Raw genomic sequence first — 18583 nt, 5'->3', positions numbered from 1 at the left:
TGTACACTGCAACATGAGGATGCTGTTGGAGCAGAGCCAATCGCAAAGGATCTGGCCACAGATACAACATGGGGATGGTAAAATATGAGCAGCACCTTGACGCCTCCGTGTGATGTATGTCTCTCCTCCTGTGCTGCTATCACGCAAATACAGAATAAGGTCATAAAAAAATGAATATTGAATGTAAATGATAATACAAATCCAGCCAGTTGTTGCGTAAGGATTTAGGCTCTACATGTACGTGTCCATTGCTTTTCCAGCAATCCTCCACTACCTGCTCTCTTTTTCCTGTGAATTATTAAAGGGGCAATCATCTCAAATTAAATTCAGCGAGTAGATAAGTGGGTTTTAATGCAAAGTAGCAAGAAATAGACTTCTTCTAATGATTGAAGGCATGAATGTGGTCAGATAGGACTATCTCTCCTTCCCTGTCAGCCATGATGAGTGGAGCAATATCAGAGTACATTACAGTGCTGAGAATGGTTTCCAGTTCTGAATGCAAGCTCAGCAGTGTGAATTCCAGTGAACCTGGCGTGATGGAAGTAAAGCTTTTTCTATTATTCACTTGAAACAGCTTATGCTTGTAATGGAAAGATGAAGTGCTACTTAGAGTGTAAGTCACTGCTACAGTAGAATGTATTTACAATCTCAGAAATACGTTCCCTTATGTACATTTTCCAAAATCTGTGACTTGTTTCATGTTAATCGGTAATTCAGACATTAATACCCTGCGAATGAATAATGATGTGTTGTTGTAAAAAAAAAGCCAGATTAAGCTGTACAGTTGTGAGGCTGTGGTGTGAGATTCTACCTCCCATTTCAGCTGTGTTATGCAGACGGTACCGAGCAATACCTGGCATTAAAACGGCAACATCTGCTGTTAAATGATATGCGACTTAACTATTCAGCCATCAGGACAGCCCTTTGTTTTCACCTTTATCTTCATCTGGGACACCGGGAACACCAGTTTACTCATATAATTATGTCAATGAGATGAGTCATCTTCATTAGTTCAAGAAGTGATCTCCATTGCTGTCTTTATTTAATTACCTACTCTGGTGAAAATGCAAGTTGTGCTTTTTTGTATGTGTCCATATGGTGTTTTTATGTACTGGAGGACACACGGTGAATGAAATAATGCCATGACTGAGCATTTCCACCTTAAAACTGCAGTGTACTGGAAAAACTATAGATTCAGACTTTGTATGTATCGGCTGAGCTGGTGCGCTCGAGTTGCAGCGAGTGGGAAGGCTGGATGGTTCTGCTCATTCTAGAGTTACATCTGAGGCAGGAAGGGATTATTTTCTTGGAAAACAATTTGACACACTGAGAGGAGTTCTTAGGGATTTAAAGTATTGATTGTCCTGATCAATACAAATGCAGCAATGAAACTTTGCTTACTTTTGTGTTTATTTGCCCTTGTTGGGATTTTGACAACACATCTTCAGTCGTGATCCACGACACTGCAGCAAACCTTTCAGCGCTCCTCTGCTAAACAGTGGAAACAGAAGCACTGAATATCTCATCATGTCCTTTCCTGGACTTTCTGAAATGCCTTTTGTCATTCTACATGAGCTTTACTCTCCCTACAGCGGGTGTTAAAAGCTCCGCTCTTGTGAACCGTTAATGTGAGTGGACGTTGTTGTTAAATGTGAAGCCACTTCACATTCCATAAAGTCTTAACCAAAAGGAGAAGTTCAGAGTTTTTGCCCTCTCTCTCTGTTTGTTTGGGCTAATTGACAAACCAGGTATTGTGCTGCTCAGGTTTCTGTCCGTCTCTGAGTGTCACTTCCCATTACCACAGGAGGCCCCATAAAAGATATCCTGTCACGACACCAAAAGGTCTTTGTTTGCATTTGGCCTGCATGTGAAGAATACTCTTTAGTCAGTCACTGGAGACATTGGACTTTTTCACTTGAAACTCAATGCTTCTCTTCGATTCTCCTCCTCCTCTTCCTGAAAATAAAAAAAAAAAAAGTTCCAGTGAAATCTGAACATTTTCAACAGGTGCTTGAAACGAAAGATGAAAGAATGCAGGGACTTCTGTTTGCAGTCAGTCTGTTTACTGCTTGTCGGAAACACTACAAAGAGCGAGAGGGGCAGAATGTACACCGCTTCCCTCAGGACTCACTTTCTTCTCCACAGGTCGTCCCTCTTAAAACCTGAACGCTCAAAAGGTAACCCCCTCGTGTAACCGTATGCTTCTGAGAGCCAGGCACCAGGAATTAATTGTGTGTGTGTGTGCTAAAGGGAGAGGTGGGTGTCTGATTTACTGCCTTTTCCCCCCTCCTGGGTTGCCATGGCAGTCGCGTAGAGGAGTTAGTGTAGTTAGGAATGCAAAGATAACGCGAGGCAGAGCCACACCTCGCGCACAAAGTAAAACAATGCACGCACTTTGTATACTTTCTATCACCTACATGGCTGCACATGACGAAATATCTCCGCTGCCTCCATCGCTGCATTCCTATACCTGCCCCTACAAGCCGAGTCTCGGATTATGAAACTCACCGAACTCCGAGACATTTCATTTCACCATCAGTGAGACACATTATTTGTTTAGAGAGACTGAAGGTATTTTCTTACGTATGCTCAATTTAATATACACAGATTACTCATCAGTCACTGTATATATAGTTAAAAAAAAACCTTTGTTTAATTTCTATAACTATTCTGATCACGCTCCCTTTACATTAAAACACCTCACACCACTAAGCAAAGGAAGTGGCTGAGAGACTGAGATTAAATCATTTTCTCGATTTTAGTTAACCCCTGACAGTTATCTGATAAAGCTGACCTTATGTGCTTCAGCAACATGCGACTGCTCCTGCTCCTCTGTTTTTCTTGTAGCGTCCAGTCTACACAGGAAGTGGGAGCATGTCCTGTTGTGAAATGATGTTTTTAATTCATGTTTATTCATTAGCTTCCAGGCCAAAAATCAGCAGCAAGTAATTCATCGAAACAGCTTGTACGATTAATTGAGCAAACGGGCTGGTTAGCTCTTGAATGCAGATTTGCGGCACAAACGCGGACGTATGTTCCCAACTGGAACAAATGCAAACATGGGTGGACTGCATAAGGGCAGCAGAGTGACGAATAAGTATTGCTGATATGGTTTCCTGCAGTTTAAGAGGGGCCGTGAAGTGGGTGGAGTGGTTGAGGGCGTGCAGGGTTTCGAGTTAAAATCCTGTTTATTTTCTCCAAAGGTCACCAAAGAGAATGCATGGTGACCTTTAGAGCACTTTCAAGCCTTGGAAGGACATGAGCCCCTCCTAGTTTAATTTAAAGCACAAAAGATGAACAGCTAATTGAAATGGTTTCTTGCAAAGAGGATGAGGATTCTGTTTTTACATGAGATAAGAGACGCCAACAATGGCTCCCAAGGAGGATGCTGACAAACAGAACTGGTTTGGCAGAATTTATTTCTTGCTTTTCTTGTCATGAGTAGATGAGAAGATGTCAGTGTGTGAAATGAGGAGTTGGAACCTTGAGTTGATTAACTTAGCAAACAACTACTAAGTGCAGAGACTATACTATGCCGTATTATATAGTATGTAAGAAGAAGATTTAGTACAGCCTATGTCAAATGTAGTCTGCCAAAAATACCAGCATGTCCAACTACATCTGCAGCAAGCTGGCATGCTTTTCTGGCCATTCTGACCCACAATAATCTGTGCAGTTATGTCACACAGTGTAGGACCAAAAAGTTTAAAGCTCCATTAACACAAAAACAGATGACAGCTCATAAAGCATTACAGAATGCAACAATTAAAATTCAAGCCGCAACATTATGATGAAGTAGTCTGTCCTAATTGTATGCACACTGGATGGAACAGTATGTACTTTGTAAGAGTTGTAGTATGTACTGAAAGTAAAGAAAAAAAAAGTATGTGAATTGGAACACAGGAAGCCACTAGGTAACTTACCACAAAACCACACTGTACCATTTCCCATTTTTATATTTCTGCTTTTGAGACACAGTGTGGTTTTTAATGACCTACGTTAAGGTTGTTTTTGAATATCACACAGAGTCCAACCAGTTGTCTCCTGGACCACCTTCTTTTATGTTAACCTACAGTGTCAGCTAAAAACGACATTTTCAACACATTTCCAAACTGAAGTAATCACCTCATGGTTGTATGCCTCTACCAACCTGCCAGGTCACAGTTTACATCTGTGTCTGTCCAGATTTGACCTTTGACCTTTTGGATAAAACACGTCATCTTAGACGTTTGTGTGATAATTAGCGTATTAATTCTTGTGTTAGGGCCAAAAGTGAGGTCACAGTGACCTTGGCCTTTGACCATCTAAGTCTGATCAGTTTATCTTTGATCCTGAGTGCCAAATTTGAAGACATTGTTGGGTCGGGTTGGAAATAAGTGTTTGTAATTGCATTAACTGAATATTGTGTGTAATTTAAATGCAAATTTCTACCTTGGTTGAATTTTTAACAAAATTCAAGTGGCGGTAACTTAATGAAATTGACTTTAAAACTGAATTTTTCTTCACAACGAGGTCAGGATTTTAACTGTCCTCATCCACTTATATAACACTGGACAACTTAGCAACTAAATGTTTTTAATTTGTTGACTTGTAAACTTGAATTCAAACTAATAGTAATTAAGTAGGGCCACATAAAAATAGTTGTTGGAACAAATTATTTTTGTAAGCAATCAATTTAAAAACTTGTGTTTATGTTTCCATCATTAAGTAAGCAGTAATAAAAAATAAAATAAATAATTTACCATTACTGTTAGTGGACAAACCACTTCCCCTAACTCGCCGTAGTTTGTTGGTTGAACAGAATTTCATTTGTAGTTTTCATAATTCAAAAAGATAATTGTAAACTGTTATGTTATATTTTTTTGTTGAGCCAAAACATAATTTTCTAGAGTGTAAATTTGAGGTGTCCAAATTTGATTACCCTTAAATATGTGCCAGCCAATCAGAAGCCATGAATGTTTATGAATAATTTACCGGTAACACAAAAAAAGTAAAAAAGTAATATTTAAAATCTTTTATGTTTCTTCCAGTAAAAGTGTGCACTGAGAAGGTAAAACTTGGTTATCATCCACACAGTCAAAGCCGATAACATTTTTTTTTTCAATCAGGCAGACGTGTTGCTCAGAGACACGGACCAGCTGCTTGCTTTGTGATTGGCTGTCGATCTGGCTCACAAACCCACCACTCTAATACCAATTGCACTCTATTGACCTGTGTGTCCTGGCGGTGGGCTGCTGCTCTGCTTGAATACTTAACACACATAAACACAAACACCAGTGTTAGCATAGCTTTCACAGATGTGCACGCACATGCTAACACACACACACACACACACACTCGAGCCATCTGCCAGATGCATTAGCTGTCTACAGATGCTCAGGTCAGTCCAGGCTCAACTAGCATAGCAGGACACTGGGAGTGTGTGAGTCCGTGGGTTCATGGGGGGCTTAAAGAATTTTAACAAGTCAGCCAACAAGTCCTCCTTTCTCCGAGGGGGGTTCTCTCTCTCTTACACAGACTCACACACATAGTTGTAGGAACTTTAATTACGCATTCAATTATATTTACATTTATTCTAGACATTCATTCAGCTGAACTGATTGAGTTTTAACACTTGTTCTATGTCTTTGGCGGAGCTCTGCCATAAAGTTGTAGTTACAGGAATCTATTGCTTGATAGACGCGTCCAGTGGTCTTCCAGCCAAAAGCACAAATCACAAAGTTGGAGATATTCAATATGATTGCTTTATTGATAGCCAGTGTCTCTGTAGGATCTGATATTTGAAAATCTCCCGAAGAAACAAATTAAGTGACAGAGATTCAGCTAGATTTTGTCCAGATTTAGCTTTCTCTGCAACGTCCAGTAAAGTTGATAAGACCTGCCTGATCTTGCTGCTATCACAGAAATGCATTAGATTATACAGATAGTTGGAAATGTCATGAGGTTTAACTTGCAAGAGATCTAATCTGAAGCATGAAAAAAAACATATTTTAACTCTGTGAACACTGAAAAGCTGAAAAGATTGAAAAGCATGCCTTAAAACTCACCAAATGCATAGTTTGATATAAAACAAATACATTTTTTTGTACATATCCCATTTAAAAATTCCCCATGGGTATATTGTTTGCCCCAACTAGATTCTGTGAAATACCTGTTAAAAACCTCAATGCATCTGAGAAGCTACGACTGACTCAGCTGTAACCAGTAGTCGTGACAAAACTTCAGGGACTTTCCAGCTGAAGTGGGTTCAACTGCAGGCTGTGTTCACACAGAGCAGATTCAGGAAATTCAACTTTCAATTTTTCTTGTTTATTTAAGGCTTATGGCATCCTAACTTTGGTATACGACACAGAAGCTATTTTGGAGCTCTTTGTACTTGTAGTTATGGTTTTGTTGTTTCCACTGAGGTGCAGGACTTTATATTGATGTGAAAATTGAGCCACACAGGAGCAGAAAAGACTCAGAAACAGCTTGAGGTTCAAAGGGTTAACTCAAAATACCTCACCATATAACCACACAGTGCATTCTGACAACATTACTGGTAATGTCATATTTTACTTGTGTGTTAAGCAGTCGTTTTGAATCCAGAAATGAAAAATTGAAGCACAAGAATTAAAAAGAAAGGTATTATGATGACACACATGATTTGTAATGTCGTCCACGAACTTATATGATCTCTAATAAATGTTGACCAAGTCCCAAACCACACATTTCATTCATTATCTTTACCTGCTTATTCATGCGACAGGAGGGCTGGAGTCTTTCCCAGCATGCATCAGCAGAGGACAGGGCCAAAGCAAACAGTGGTTAAATGAAGCCAAAGACATAAATGCAAGGGTAAAAAAAAAGTCTTTCCATCTTTTCACTGGATTGTTCTCAAGTTTCTGCAATAATGAACCTCTGTGAAAGTTTATAGTGTTTGGTCAATAACTTGAATCAATATAATCTGTTGATTTTAATTCAGTTTCTTTGTGTTGCCTCAAATAATCAAATGGTGCAAAATCACTGCAGCATCTATTGAAGTAAAAGTAATAAAGCAGACTTATTGGCTTTGGCCTTATTTCATGTTTATTTGTTTTCATGTCTGCAAGAGGCTGAATCACCTGCTTCACCACTGAGTCAGATATTGTATGTATAATGACTCGCTGCCGCTTTGCGTCCGTCTGTCTCTCTCGGCGAAGGTCAAATCATCAAATCCCTCGATTAGCAGCGAGGACCGTCGCCAGCTTGGGCACGTGGAATCCATTACGCGTTGCATCAGGTTTATTTCTGCAGCTTCCCCACAAATGACTTTACACGTGCGAGACTGCGCATCTAAATAAGCAACGCTCGGAAAATGAGCTGAGGCAACGCAGTGTAAACAGAACGCAAAGGAAAACAAAGAGAAACCACAAGTCACAAGGCCGGAGGGGACTGAGAGTGAGTCACAGGCTGCTGTAGGTGATCTGAGAAAACATTGAAAAGGGCAATAACATGAACAATGCACTGAAATTAACACAATGAGCTGAATAATGTGCTGTTAACCAACTCAGTCTTTAGGTTTATTTATTCTAAAAGTCATTCTTGTTAAAAAAAATAAGCTGTTTCTCTCAATTAGATTTGTTGCAGTTCCTTACAGTATAAAACTGTGATACTCCAAAGTAACACTGTAAAGTATTTTCCTGCTGACATCAAGATAAGGCCTCTATAAGTGAGCTCTGATTTCATAACACCCCAAGTATTGCAACACTTTCTCATAATTTAGCTGCTTTCAACTGTCTGCCTGGACGTCTCCTCCTTCTGTCTGCTGCAGGTTTCCCACAAGATTGATCATCCTCCTTGTTGTGATTACAGAAACACTCTGACAGCCTTTGCAGTCAATCTGACTGATTTTTTTTTGCCTGGATGCGCACTCTTTGGCTGTCGATCTGACTTTCTAACACGCATTAAATCCATCGAGGAGCCTACAGTTAGATAATCAGCCAGATTGTCTTCAGTTTACTGATTATCTGTTGTCTGACTGATGAGGAATGAGAGTTGTGACCAACAATGCTTCGGTTTCTCTATCACGGTATCTGGGACAAACTCATTGACCCTTTGACCAAGACGCTGTAGCCAGAAATGGAGCTGGTCCTGAGGCACTGCGCTCTGCCTGCTTGTGTTATGAGTAGAAGGCAAAGGACACATTTTCAATCAACTTGGGATGAAACAAAGGATTCAACCCCCTCCCCCCAAAAAAATGAGAATATGAGGAAAACAAGTGGACAAAGTCATCTCAAAGGAGAGACAAGCCGTTCTATTATTTGCTGAGGCCTGAGACCACAACTTTGTTTTCTTTTTTCATCAAACTTTGATTTTATTCTGACATCTTAAAGGATATGTTTCAACCTCTTGTCATTTCCAGGTTATTTGCAGGCTTGTTGTCGTGAAGGCTTGACTTGAAACAAGAATTTAAGTAGCGTGAATGAGGCAGTTGACATGAAGTTGTGAGCTTTGTGTTCTCTGTTGTCACTTTCAGGTCCTCCACTGAAAGGCTCAGCTCTAATTGGCTCTTTTGTGGCTAATAACAAGCCTCTTTAGCTTGTTGCATTTACCCACTTAGTGTCACATGCAGTGAAACTTCGGAATTGAACAACTTTGTGCACCGGCGCTGAAACTGAAGCAAGTTCAGAAGCGAAAGCTGAGAAGTCGTGTTTGTGTGTTGTCGTGCTGGATTCCTGGGCTGACGGCTCTTTGACTTATTTCTTTCTGCAGGGTGTTTTTGTGTCTGAAAACAAGAGAGTAAATGAAAGAATGATGAACCGCTGATTAGTCAGGAGGCGACAAATAGAAATGTACAATTGTTTTACGGGAGTTTTTTTTAAAAAAGACTCTCACTCACAAACACTCAGTGGGCTCCAAACAAAGCCCCCTCTGAGTGAAGTGCCCGAGGCTCTGTATAGAACAGAGCTGTATGGGGATGAGTAGCGTGTGAATCACACTTGGTTCCCAGACGCACGTTTGCTCCAGACTTCACCTCCCCCTCCTGTTCGCCTCATCCCTCTACCCTCTGATGACCTCCCGGAGGTCAGCACGTCTTTATATCATGTCAGACGCCAAAGACGTGAGCGCAAGACACGAAAAGCGCTGTAGTTAACAGCCTTCATGTGTCCGATACATGCAGTGAATTCTCTCAGTGCTGACTGGGCGTCTGTGTTACACATGTTTGTTTGTGTGTCGTAATCCCCGTGTTTTTTTGTTTGCTTGTATGAGTGTGTTTCTGTCAGTTTGCCAAACCCAATTCTCTCTGTATTCTTTACTATCAGTAACTGTTCTTCTAGGATGATCTTTTTTTTAAATCAAAGATTGTTTTTGCTAAGAAAATTTAACCCAAATCTTTACAAGCTATTACTACAGTAATATCCCAGCATTCCTGAAGAAACCTTGTTTGCAGTTTGGATTTGTAATCATGGATCAGAATGAATTGAAGCTCTTCATCTAATATCCTTAAACACAATCCTTTACATGCAAAGTGTGTGAAGAGCATTTTGGTCCATGTCAGGTAAAGATTGTGATTTCAGTTCAATGTTTATAAAGTAAATATGTATTTGAAGCTTCAAGTCAATCTTTAACCAAGATACCCAACTAATGCTGTGACATAGCCAAGAAAAGACACGCTGCAGTCACTATGAGCGAACAGTATAGGGAAATTAAACGGACTAAACCGGCTGTAGAGATGGCAACTTGCTAAGTTTGTTCATAATATGTTCATGTTGGAAAAAAAATTATAATCGGAGTCTTATTAGGCTGCTCTCAAACTGGCATTACTGTTTTAAAAATACATAAATGTGATTTCTGAGAATCAGTGCTGCTTCCAATCATAGATTTTATGAGGATACTAGCAATGATTCAGACCATTAACAGCCCTGCGTTAAAAGGCAATTCATTGGTGGGTGTGGGAGGCTTAAGGTGTTGATGAGAGAATGAAACACAATCCAGGAAGTTACTGCATGAGGGTTTATAATAGACACAAACCGGATTTGACAGCTTTGCAAAGCTATCATGGGGGCAACGATTTTATCTTTCATCACACGGATCACAGCTTGAAACATGCGACTTACTTTACAGGAAATCTAGCAAAAAACTTGCATGTACTTGATTGGCCGACACAGCTCCTTGCTGGATGACGTCACGTTGCGCTAAAAAGTTTTGCTGTTTTGCTGCATGGCCCGTAGCTGTTCTGCCAGAGGCCCCTGCATTGGCACAGAGAGACCGGCTCCTTTCAAATGAATGAGAGGGCTGCATTTTTTCACACAGGGATACTGTTGCTCTGAGCACGGCCTGACTGTAGTAAACATCGGAGCGCTTCTAAATATTAACGTTTAGGAATGCAAGGACATGAGGAAGGAACGTGATAGATCTGGTCGTTTATGAAGCACTTCAAGTTGGAGCCCTGAGCTGTAGAGCGATGAAGACATTTAGCAAGTAAATGAGTCACTAATACACATTTTGAATGAATTTTGGTGACTCACTGGTTTCCTTTTCCACACTTAGCTTGAACAAACTGCAGATTGTAAGATTTTGGTGGATTAGATGGTTGCAGAGTGTAATGGGAGTCCCATTTCACCAGATTCATGCTCATACAGTATGTTTGCTGAGGAAAAATTGATGTAGCACACACTATTAACTCCGGTGGCATTGTGAGCGTATTAAAAACTGAGATGAAAATGTAAAAATGAGGTGTTACGAGGACTAACAAAACAGTAGTCATCAAAACAAAAGATAAAAAATTGAGGCCAGATGAGAATACAAGAGGGCAGTTTAGTGAGAGCAGAGGCAGACTGCTGTGTAATTACAAGAGCAGATGTGGAAAAATACTCTTCTTACAGACACTGGGTGTGATTCGCTTCTGTCTTAATCTTTGCTTGTTAAATCTGTGGTTTAAAGTTTCGAGCTGAGTGGGATAGAGAGGCAGCAGAGGAGAGGAGGGTGTGCGCTGAAGTGGGACAGAGAAGCAGTAAACAAGAAGGTGACATTTTCAGCATGTATAAATAGCCGGTCTTGTCAGAAATAACTTTTTTGTCTGTCTGGGGAACAAAGATGAAAACGGCATATTTAGACGACTTAACTTCTCATTTTCTTTAGAGGCTGCGGTTTAGTGCTGTGTTTATATCACAACTTTATATCTGTATTAGCGTGTGCTGAGCTTGGTGCAGTGTTCTAAGTTTAGACAGGTTTTTTTTTTCCCTTCCGCCCTACAATGGCCTGTTTTTTTCACCACCCGTGCAAAGTGAACTTATACATCAGTGTGAATGTGGTCAGCTGTGCTGCATGAAAGGAAACCAGGCTGTGTACTTCTGAGAAGTACCTCCGCTACCATTTAAACCACGCACGATTTTCAAAAATGCCAAATACTCATCTGCTAGTGACAATCAAATATATATTTTGGCTCTTCCACTCGAAACTGGGGTTGAGCAATGTGCAACATTTCATATCTTGTCAGCCTCTCAGATGCAGCTCAATCACTACACCTTGAAATTCCACACAGGTTAGCCAAAGTCAGGTCAGGTTGCAGGGAACTTGTCAGTCCACTGATTCTTCACTCGCTGACATTTGTGTGTTGAACCAGAACCGGAGACAAAGAGCCCTGGGTTTAGTCCAGTTTGTATGAGCCTGCTCACCAGAGTCTTCGTTTACATGCTTCTTCTTAAGAACAATGACATCAGTGTTGAAACCAGGAAGCCAGCAAGTCTCTTTAGATGGGAAGCTCTTAAGATGTCAAATTTATAAATACAACGAATGCACTGGAAAATTTGCTCTTTTCAAATACATGTGACACAAAACAAATGCAGAAAGGATTTGATTCTACATCAACAGTAAAGCAGAATCTTTTGCAGCATCTGAAAGGAAAACGTCTGTAACATCTAACTGCTAAAATTTTCCTCACTGCAACACCACACTGCAGTCTTAAAGTACAGCCTGTTAGAGGAAAGCGCAGTCCCAGAGGCATTAATATTAACTAAATTCAAAGGCATTAATATTAGATAACTTCAAAAGGGAATCAATATGGGCGGGTTATTACAGCACAGCAGCGCGTCGCAATGAAACATCTTCAAGCCGGCACAAATCAAAACAAATATTTTCACAGTGTAAACCAGAATAGATTCCTAATGAAGTGTCAGAGGAAAGGAATCTGTTGTGTTTCCCTCTGGTAACCCTGTCACGACTGATAAACCTGTTTTACATTTCCAAATTCCACGCAGAGAGAAGCATCCACAGTCCCTCAGTAGGTAGTCTCATCTGCATTCATACCAGCCGTCCTCTCTTCTTGCAGCGAGCTTATCATCAGCTGTGGTGGTGATATTGCGATTTTGATGATAATTATCTTTATTGCAGTTATCAGACACCATCATCCGTGTTGCACTGTTTGAAATAGCTTTAAGCTTAAACATCTATTTTCTACTCTGCTAAAAATCAACATTGAAAATTGGGCTCGTCTTCTCTACATAAAACAGTGAGTCAGAGATATTAGATATAATCAGTGTTTTTCATATAATAACCTGCGGCGGTTGTGGAAAACCACGTTCCACACAACTATTTACTTCAGTCAACATACTGACAGACAACATCCAGGTAGCAATCATCCTTCTGGCAAATATTTATATTTCGGAACATTCTGTTCTCATTTAAAAGACCTTCCACAACCGTGTAGGTCCAACCCTCTGGTCTACAACCCACATGGGCGTAGCTGTGACATGAGACGCTGTTTACTGCTGGTAGGAGGATAAATAAGTTATCGTTTTATTCTGTGACAGTGTCGTGGTAAAGGTTTGGCTATTTCCAGTAAAAGCTCAGGTTTTGGGTTCACACAGGGGGACCTTTTTTGGGATGGTTACAATAACAAACACATGGCTGGGGTTGACTTAATTCATGTCATGGTTAACCTTTGACTCGAGGGGTCTCCCAGGTTGAAGCCCAGTGTTTTGCGAACTCATCCATCTGCCTCAACCTCCTCCTTACGCCGGCTAGAACGTGGTTGTGTTAGGAAAACTGGATACTGAATGCCAAAGATGATAAATGAAAACTGCTCCTCACTTGAGGCAAAACACTGTTTAGCTTCAGGGCTTCCTTTCTTGTTGTGCGACTCACCGCACATGTGCATTAGTGTTTCCCCCCCTCCCTCCCCTCCGCTGGCCATTTGGTTGTTTGACACACAGGTTCCAACCTACAGTAGAGCTGTTCAGATCAGATATCCTAAGCCATATGGAGCAAGATACTGTATATACCCTCACTTTAATTAAATGGACATGATACGTCCGTCTCAGTGTGTGCATTAATCACAATTATTTTTTAATGGTATGAAACAGGGTGGTGGACGCGGGTCTCAGAGGAGACGGAGGGATGATGCATTAACCTCTGCTGCACCCAAACACCTGCCCATCCATTTAAAAAGAGTGGACAGGAGGAGACGCATTTGTTTTTGTATCTAATTATAGAATAACTTCCCTATTAAGAAGCAAGAAGAGAAGAGAAATAGCGCAACTGATCGCAAGTCTGAGCAAATTTAATATCTGGTAAAGCCATTAAATTAGATTGAAGAATGAATCTACCTGAAAAATTGCTGGTGTCTATATAAAAACTACAAAGCATCAATAAATTAGCATATGAAATACATTAAAAGAGTAAGCTGCCGCTGATGTTAAATGATCCTACAGACAGATGAAGAGGGAACATTGATGTGGAAACCGCATGCAGACCTTATGTTAGCTGCTGTCATCTATAATGTATCAGGGGCACATCTGGCACTCAGGGCCATCGTACCGCTGATGGTTGACCACACATGTGCACAGATAATCTTGCACACTTGGAGACTTAAGTTCTTTTTTTTCCCTCCCCCTAACAAAGAAAACACATTCTTGTCACTTGTCACATGTTTTGTCTGGGAGCTAGAGGTGGAGCAGCTTCTCAACACTCATGTTAGTGGTTTTATGCAGCACATGAGGAGGAAAATGAATTCAGAATAACATTTTTTTTTGCATACATTTTCAGTAAAACAAACAAAACAAGAAAACAGAAAAGATCAAAACAAGTGATCTAAGGTGACAAATCTAAAAAAAAAAAAAAGTCTCTCTTGATGATAAATCATTCAGTCTTATGTCCCTTTTAATAATTCAGATGAGCATCATTTGTGCCCTCTGGGATTTGAGGAGATGACAGGGGAAACCACTCGCTTACAACCCGTCTACCCGGGAGATTGCATTACCAGCCGCTGCATTAGGATGATGAGAGCACCTGCTCACTCTCAGAGTTATTATCAGACACCGAATGGAGGTCAGCGTTTATGATTCCAAATTAAAATGCGGTGATTAATAATCATGTGTGTTGAGGGAGGGAGAGATGAGGACTGAGATTAAGCTTTAATAGCAGGAAGCTCAAATTGGAACATATTACAGTTTCATGCACTGTAAATAATGACTGCAACTACTCACGCAACTTCTATTTTTTCGTACTGCTTATAACAATAATTAATCATACCAGTCCATCATATCAAAGTAATGACACGTGTTGTTTTGCTGGGTATAGTTTTACTTCCTTGCTGTGAGCTAGAGGCAAAGATCATTAACATTATCATGGGCTAAATATAAAGCTACGGCATATTTAGTAGCACTGCGGTTCACACTAAAAATACTCAACAACAACTGTAGAGATTGCTGAAACATTTGGTGCAAATATTCATGGTGCTCAGTGGATACACTGTAACTCTGATGAGCCTCTTGCCCACCATAAAGTAAAAAAAACAAAAAACTGAAAATACTTTATAACTGTAAAAATAACTCCCATCAGCCATTGCAGTGCTGTTTGGTGCTATGTTCCAATTTACACCAAGATGGTGACCGTAGTGAACATTAGAACTGCAACACATCAGCATGTTGGCCTTGTTAGTGTGTTTGCATGCCAAAATTTGTATTTATTTTAGAGCAAAACTTTAGTGCTGCTACTGTGGCTGCACTGTTGCTACATTCAAGTTTGTTGTACGAATTAAATTAACAAGATATAACGTGTTGATTAACCAAAACATTTTTTTTATTTACCTTTGCAGATCTTAACTAATGCAATTAGCTGTATACTTATATTTAAATTAGAAATTAGAGGATTGAATTTAAAATTGGGGTCCCATGGGTCGTGTAGGATCCAGCGCAAATGTAATGGGAGCAACTGGATAACTTTGCTGCGGGCGGCAAATTTGCTTTTTGCACTGTGGCCGGGAAAACTCATTAAAATTCACAAGCAAGGCGCTACGTGATTGGTCGGTGGATGAGGATGCTAGGAGTAAGATTGGTTAGAGTTAGGGTAAGAAAATCAAGCTTGGTTAGAGGAAGAATGGTTGGATAAGCCAGTCTGATGGAGGTGGGTAGGTCACGACTTTGCCTGTGGTGAGAGGTAGGCAGTCAAAAAATAAGTTGTGCTTTTGAGGATTATCCCTAACCAGAAGGGCATCAAATGAAGCTGAAAAGAAGATAAAAGTGGGTTAGCAAAAGCAAAGCAAGACAAGGCTGCCATTGTTATCGACAAATATGGAAAAGAATTGGACGTTGTTTCAACAAATGTAAATGGTAAATGGTCTGCACTTTTTATCCAAAGCGCTTTCCAATGTATTCTCATTCACCCATTCACACACACATTCACACACCAAGGTGACAGAGCCGTCATGCAAGATGCTGCCTGCCATTGGGAGCAACTTCAGGTTCAGTGTCTTGCCCAAGGACACTTTGACTGTGGAGGGGCGGGTGATCGAACCGCCAACCCTGCGATTGGAGGACACCCGCTCTACCACCTGAGCCACACTGAAATATTGATGAACAGACACAAATCTGGCACCTCTGGGTTGCTGTTCTACTGTAAAAGAAAGCTTTCCCTCAAAGATAAAGCATTTCTTCCTGCACATAAATAAACAAGACGCTGTGGAGAAACGTGTGAAATCTGTGGTTACTGCCCTAGAATAGCAATATATGCATGTAATTGTAATTTAACTACATCATTCCAGTTCTGGCAGAAGACACAAAATCAATACAATTGCAGCGGTGCGAATGGTCAGAATGTTTGTCGGCACATTAGGAGGGCGCAGTAATGGTCAGAAATCCAGCAGGAGCAGAATAATGAAAAAAGTCACATGCAGGGCTCTAGCGGGAAGGCTAATCTTCTCATCTGACTCTTTACAAAAAAACCTAAGAAGTGTATTTCCCATAAAGTTAAACTTTTCCTTTTAGTGTGCAAAAAACTGTGCAAAGTCGGTGGTATGATCTCTCTTCTGTAGTCTGCTCATCCCTTTACTTGGTGCTTAATCCCGTCGTGGTTTCTGCTTTGCTTTTCTGAATCCATACACATGCACTGGGCCATGGCAAACTAGGAATTAATGAGTTACAGTAACCATTCAACCAAACTTAATGAGAGCTATAAAGTGTAGCGGCATAAAGTCCCAAAGACACACAAACTTTCTTCTGAAGCATGTGAGTCATAAAGCGTTGCCCACACACACAACACACACACACAAAATGAAGCACTCATATGAAAAATGCAAAAACAGCCATGTAATTCTCTTTTTTTTGGCAGCTGTCACGTCTGATCCATCAATGTACAAACTCTTGCTGCTCACATAAGGAGAGAAAAAGAAAAAAAAAAAACACCCACAGAATAAATGATGACCACAAACTTCCCATCTACCCACAGAGGAAATGCTGTCCTTGCTCCCACACAATCTCACTGATCCTTGATTCATAAAGAACATACCATTCCCCATCAATACCCACCACAAGAAACCCCCAGAGAGCTTTGGCTTCACATATCAAACAACTTCCAGATTAACAGCAGGGCGAGGAAAGCCACAACAATGGCAGGAATATTAAAAGCAGAGTTTGCTTCAGACTGCTGCACTCAGCACAACCGAGGATTGTCCAGAGTTATTATCACTGAGAACGGGAGACAAATCGCTCGGTCATGAAATATAATAGGGAGGAAAAAAAAGCTTAAAAGAATGTATAATGCCCCTTATAAATAAGGATCGAGGAAAGAAAGTAACAAAACAGTTTTTACATCCTCTAATCTGCTTTCAAAGGCTTCATGAATTATATAGATTTCCTTCGATCTGTTTGGGGAAAACGGCTTCCCAGGAAACTTGACATGACTAAGTTGTATCAGCTAGTAAATAGAAAACTCTTATTTGTCCTTAACAGAGCTGTGTAGAAACAGCTTGCAAACAAAAGAGCAAAATTTAGTAGCTTGTCTCACGTTTCTGATTACTTATGTCAAAGAAAAAAAAGGTCGTGAAGACGGTGGGTGGTCTGGATCAAATCTTCAGCCAGTTCTCTCTCTCTATCACGCTTTTTTTCTGTCATATTCAGTCTCTTGACCTCGGCCAAGTAGGGCACCTAAAGAAGAAGAAAGAAGGGCTTTGCTGAGCACCTGTCTGAGGGGGAGACCAGAAATTCCAGTCTGGTTTCTGTGTGTGTGTTTGTGTGAGTGTCTGGTTAAGCCCCATCACAACAGAGATCACTGATTACTTGTCATTTGTTGATGGAACAGCCACAGGTGCAGGTTTTTCCTGCTCTATCACTCTTTTCAGAGCGCGCTCAGTCGGGGATTTAGACCTCGTTCTAGCCAAAAGGCAAATATGTGGCCGCGGTTAAGTCACTGTGTCACTTCTTTAATGTCTTCAATCTTCCTCCCCTTTCCTCAGACTCAGCTGTGGAAGCTTTTGTGAATTTGATACGGGGGAAAAAAAATGGCTGTTTCTCTCAACTACAGGGAGGCAGAAGTTTATTGTTTGTTGTCTGAAAACAAGTGTAGAGGATGCCAAAAAAAAAAAATAAGCGAGACAAACTGATAGACTGGTTTGTATGTGTGCGGATGTAAAAATTTGAATGCAGTGACATTTGACATTTTACTTTGTGTGATAAAATGAAAAGGCTTTAAAGAAGAGTGTTCCTGAATACATACGGTGTGATGAAGAACTGACCTCTGTGAACTCATTTAGACTCCGGTAGGGAAGGCCCAGTCACTCCAGCATTTAAAAGGCTGAAACTTTGTGAAGAAATCAATTTGTTGTAATGGATTTGCTGGGATCAATAGAAACGCCCACAATCAAGTTCAACTTTGGTGAACTTTGACATGAGAATAAAGACAACTAACAAACTGCAACCCGCCCTGGCAGTAATGTCCATTGAATGAGTTTGAAAATCAATCAGTCAATCCAGATATCTTTGAATAGCACCTTTCATATAAGTTAGTGCAGCTCAAAGTCCTTCAGGGATGACTGATAAGACAGAACCTTTGTATGTATATAAAGCTGAACCTATAACATTAAAGCTCAATGTGGTGGCTTCGGCCACTGCAGGCTCGTCAGCTCCTGAACGCCTTCAAATTCCAAACTAGCACAAAAATTAGCAAAGAGGTGGAGGGTAAGCAGAGCTGAGGTGGGTCATGCTGGGTGGTGGAGAGTCCTGAGACAGCACCTAAATTTGCATAATTTTAAGCTTTAATACAATTTAAACGGGTGAGCTGTATAAAAAATCACTTCCCACACAGTTGCCATGAACAGGGAAATCAGCTATAGAGACCAAAACTGTTT

The sequence above is a fragment of the Stegastes partitus genome, unplaced genomic scaffold (assembly GCF_000690725.1).
Source record: "Stegastes partitus isolate 25-593 unplaced genomic scaffold, Stegastes_partitus-1.0.2 Scaffold409, whole genome shotgun sequence".
Classification (NCBI taxonomy): domain Eukaryota; kingdom Metazoa; phylum Chordata; class Actinopteri; family Pomacentridae; genus Stegastes; species Stegastes partitus.
The sequence above is the reverse complement of the archived record's forward strand: the minus strand, read 5'-3'. Positions refer to the sequence as shown.